Raw genomic sequence first — 5453 nt, 5'->3', positions numbered from 1 at the left:
TACAAACTCATTCAAGACAGCGGCCACACTACATTACACTTGCAGATTATGGCCAGGCTGTTTGTCTGAACCTTAAACAGGCAGAGATCCGACACCAACCAGGATTTAAGACAGTTTCTATGAGGCATTTAGAAGTTTTCCTGCATCTGGGTTCCATATTCTCGGTAAAGCTTATTCTCATCAGTTTGTTGTGTGTAATGGCCAGGCTGTTTGTCTGAACGCTAAACAGGCACAGTTGTTTGTCTGACCTCCTGTCTGTTTTCCCTCTGTCTCCTAATTGCTTTATAACCCTCTCTTCAGTTGCACTTCTTCTATAATATGTCTCTGTCTTGTAAGACCAGACTGGAGCTCCTCTCATCATCCCCTCCTTCAGGCGAAACCTCTTTATTCACAGACAGAAGGAGGAGAGAAGCGGTAGCATCAGATTCATTGGATGAGATTTATTTGTTTGTTTATTTATTGATTGGTCACAATCCTCAGTATTTTTATTTTGTCCCTTTTTTTTCTTCAGTTGAAAGTACTGAATGAACACAGTGGTGACCAGTATAAGTATCTTATAGCCCATGTCGGGACCAACAGTGTTAAACATGTCAACTTAGCTATGAGAATGTACCATCCAACAGTGGTAAACATGTTAACTTAGCCATAAGTAGTTATAGTGTGTGCCAGCGCCTACGTCATTGTAGTCCTTGGCCATTTCTTGGGTAAAAACACAGGTGTTTCAACAGGCGTTTGATTGCATAGAACTAATGCTATAGTCTAATCAGAACACCTGTGTAAGGCTGTGTTTACCCAAGAAATGGCCGCTCTTAGAACTACATTTGGCACACCCTATATGAGTAGAGTCCTACAGTGTTAAACGTGGTAGAAATGGAGCATTCACATACCTGTTCTGTGTAGTTTGACGTGTGGCTGTAGCATCACGTGCAGCAGTTTGTTTTGTCTCTCCAGCAGAGTTTCTAGTGTCTCTATCTCTCTCTGGAAGAGGTTGGCTCTATGCATACAAAGTTGAAAATGGGGAACATAATATAGGCCTATTAGTCGTAGGGGGTACAGCATAAACACATACAGGTAGGGTAGGCTATAAAGCTTTTTGGAACAAATTGCAGCATTTCTTTTTTCTCAATACGATTTAAATAGCCTAGTTTAAAAGCCTCCCATTTAAAGTGTGTTTAAAGGTAGCAGCTCTGTACTGCATGTGAAGTAGATGTCACTTAATGCATTAAGTGGCATCTGGACCTTACTTGTTCACATACAGTATCACTAGGTAGGCCTACTAAATATATATTTTTTTTTACAAAACCGTGAAAAGTGATGAGAGTCATCACTTTTCACAGTTTTATGGGGACGTTTTTAGCCCAAGGAATGTTTTTCATGCAAAACAAATGTTTGCAATGGATTCAGAATCATGAAAAAACCCTAGCTAGCTCACATGCTACTCAAAGCAGATTTTCTTTCTTTAAAAAAAAAATATATATAATATATATTTCTATTTTCCTTTATAGTGAAGTCAATGGGACAGTGAATATACAAATGGCCATAACTTTTTTCCACGATGTTCCCGGCAGAGCAGGCCTCTCATTCTATGGACCATATGACCAAACTAATAGATAAAACAGAAATAAAAAGTAGGCTACGGCATGACATCACAGGTTCAACCCTATTCCTTGAGCTTTTGGGCCTGCGGGTCCCCGACTATTAGGAACACACCCATAGTGAGTAGATTCTCAGAGCGTATTTAGGAACACTGCACCCATAGTGAGTAGATTATCAGAGCTTATTTAGGAACACACCAATAGTGAGTAGCGTGACTTTGGACACATCCAGCTGTCTACCACTCTCCGGCCACTCCCAAGTTGTCCCAGCTATACACCTGTTCCCACTCATCAGCCCTGCTCTTCTCTGTCCTGCTACTCACCTGTTAACACTTACTGTACATCTCTTCAGCTGCTGCCACATGTTCCTGTCAAGTATCCCCAAAATGATACAAGTATCAGTATGTTTTTGGCCACAGACACCCAGAGAAGAGAGAAGATTTGTGTTATAAGACTTTTTCTACGATATTCCAATTTTGTTTCCAAAGCTTTTGAAAACAACAGATCTGCAAGTGTCGTATGGCAACACATTATGAGCTTGTAGATCAGCAATTATTTTAATAGCATACAGTTAAAGTGGTTATACTGATGTGTATGCTACGGTATACTACCTATTTTGCTGGGGACTCCCTAGAATGGAAGCGTATGTGTAGCGTATGTTCCCCGTGTTCTATGTTCCCCGCTTACCTAACACAAAACCTAAAGGTAAGTGTATAATCTGTATATAGAATATTCTGATTCTGTATTGAAGATGTTTTTTTTTTTTTTTTTTTATGCATTGTATTGTGCCTATTCTATTGTGACAATTAATTAGTCGGCATGCAGATCAGTGACTTGCCCCTATACTGTATGGATGTAACTGAGGACACTTCTCTTGATATTGTCCCATCCCCTTCATTAATCACTTATACTAATTGGTCCCCCCCCCCCCCCCCCCCCTAAAACTAAGCTATGATGACAAAAACTAAGACTAAGACTAAGTTCTGTGGACTTTAACTAATGCATAAAACATGAATTCAACCCTATTCTTTGAGCTTTTGGGCCTGTGGGTCCCCGACTATGGAAAAAAAAACATGGTGATGAATACTATGTGCATGGCCTTGTTTTCTGGCTCGGTGCCATAAAAGCACATGACAGGATGATAGGAAGTGATTGAGATAGAAATCACAATCCCACAATTATGATATTATTAAAATTGGCACTGTCTGACTGTTGAGGATCGAGACAATCCTCTCTTGTTCAATATTTTGGCATGAGTTTGTAAACTTGAATGAACCTGTGCTCATTTACTCACACAAGTCTGTTCAGGACAGGCCTGGTTTCCCTCTCAGTGTGGTTGGTTAGCTCCGTACCCAAGCTTTTGTTTTCATTCGCGTTCGGCTAGTGGTCGGTTATCTCATGTCCTCCATCTCCTTATCAGCAACTGACAGCATGATGATGGTAGAACAGACAGAGAAGGCTGCATGATGTGCATTACTGGCCCATAGTCGGGGGGAGAAAATTTCTAGCAAATCAGTCTAAATACGCCAAATATTCCACAGATGTAGCCCAGTGCATGCTCTAATGATTTAGCTAGGGCACCCGAGTCGGCGACCTTCGGGGTCGCCACAGCGGCCAAATCAAGTTGGGCTCCCATCAACTTTATATACAGGAGGAAAATACCCAGAAAAAAAACAGCTTTAAGTAGGATGTGATGGGTCTAACTAGTGGTTTGTCATGATTCTGAATCCAAGCATTTGTTTTGCACAAAAAACATTCCTTGGGCTACAAATGGCCCCACAAAATGACATGACTCATCACTTTTCACGGTTTTGTGGGTGTTTTGTGGGGCCATTATTAGCCCCAGGAATGCTTGCTATTCAGAATCATGACAAACCCCTAATTAGACCCCTCCAGGGCCGGACTGGGCCTGTCTGGGCCATCTGGACCCATACACCCTTTCAGGCCACCCTACCCAAACACTAGGCTACATGAACACACATGAACGTGCCTGCCGCCCGCACTCACACACAGTTCAGTTACGGGCGGCATAGCTCAGGGGTAGAGAAACAGTCATTAAAGCACGAAGGGTTCCCAGTTCGAATCCGGGCTCCCCCTGAGTTAATGTCGAAGAGTCCTTGAGCAAGACTCTGAACCCCTAATTGCTCCCGGTGAGCAGGTTGGTGCCTTGCATGATTTCCTCCGCCACCAGTGTATGAATGTGTGTGTGTGTGTGTGTGTGTGTGTGAGTGGGTGAATGTAATGCACAATCTATGTTAAGGGCCTTGGATAAAAGCGCTATATAAATGCACCATTTACACAGGCAGGGCTGCCTGCTGTGTGCTGTATGAAGCGCTTCTCCGCTGGCTATGTGGCCTGTGCAAAGGGGATCTTTTTATTGTTTTTGATTGGAAGCCGGGCCAATCAGGAGACACCAGGCCACCGGGAAATCTCCTGGCTGTCCCTGTGGTCAATCCGGCCGTGGACCCCTCACATCCTACTTAAAGCTGGGTATTTTCCTCCTGTAGTCGATGGGAGCCCAACTTTATTTGGCCGCACCCTAGCTAAATCATTAGAGCAGGTTGGGCAAATTTGGCGCTTTTAGATTGATTCGCACGAAATTACCATTTTCTCCCCTTAAGGCCCCCAACTAACACAGGTCAGGTCACTGCTGCTCTACAATTGTGGTGGCTTTTGCTCCTACTGTGAAAGGGTGCAAAAATCTAAAAATCTGTAATACATCTTTGTCACATGACTAATGAGATTTTTGTGAAAGATTTACCGACCAAAACATAAAGCGGGCTGGTATAGCGCCACAATGAGGCCAAAGAAAAGGCAATTACATTAGTTCCAGATTCACGCACAGACAGACACAGACACAGAGGCAACAACTTGTAGCTCCGGCCCCAGGCGTTCAGACTTTTAGGCCAGTCAATCTAAGCTAAAAAGGGGCATGACCCAAAAGAAATTGCAATAGTAATCATTCAGGGTTTTTTATGATCCTTAGAGTCATCCAAAACACATGTTAAAAATCTTCCAAAATATTCTTAGTGGATCAAGGTAAATTCAGGGGGTTCAAGTTTGGGTCCATTCACCTTCTATACAGGAAAAAAGACCCCCCCAAAAATCTTCTTTAAGTAGCATGTGGGGATTCTGAATCCATTGCAAGCATTTGTTTTGCACGAAAAACATTCCTCGGGCCAAAAACGGACCCACAACACTATGGTATAGTGATGGTTTAGTGATGAGTCATCAATTTTCACACTTTCGTGGGGTCAATTTTTAGCCAGAGGGATGTTTTTCGTGCAAAACAAATGCTTGCAATGGATTCAGAATCATGAAAAACCCCTCACATGCTACTTAAAGATTTTATTTTAGGACTTTTTTTCCTGTATAGTAAGTGAAGGGACGCAAACTTGAACCACCTGAATTTACCTTGATCCACTAAGAATATTTTGGAAGATTTTTAACATGTGTTTTGGATGACTCTAAGGATCATAAAAAAACTTGAACCATTACTATTGCAATTGCAATTTCTTTTGGGTCAAACCTCAGATTGACTGGACTATTTGGGCTTGGCCAGCTGCTGCACTTGGCCATATGGCACTTTTTTAGCATGTCAGCCTGTCAGCCAGAGTCAGAAGAGTTGCTTGATTTCAATAGAGTTGAGAGTGTGTAATAAAGAAGTAAGAAAAAAAAAAAAAAAAAAAGGGTAGTAGTTTTCAATGCAACAGGCCAGTGTTTCAGTTCAATGATTGCCAATGCCAAGTCATACAGCTTCCAGAAATAGCATTTTGTGTGTGTGTGTGTGTGTGTGTGTGTGTGTGTGTGTGTGGACTGGAGAGAGACAGACAGACGCAGGGAGAGAGGGAGGGGGGC

Source organism: Nannobrachium achirus, assembly GCF_963921795.1.
Source record: "Nannobrachium achirus genome assembly, chromosome: 12".
Classification (NCBI taxonomy): Eukaryota; Metazoa; Chordata; class Actinopteri; order Myctophiformes; family Myctophidae; genus Nannobrachium; species Nannobrachium achirus.
The sequence above is the reverse complement of the archived record's forward strand: the minus strand, read 5'-3'. Positions refer to the sequence as shown.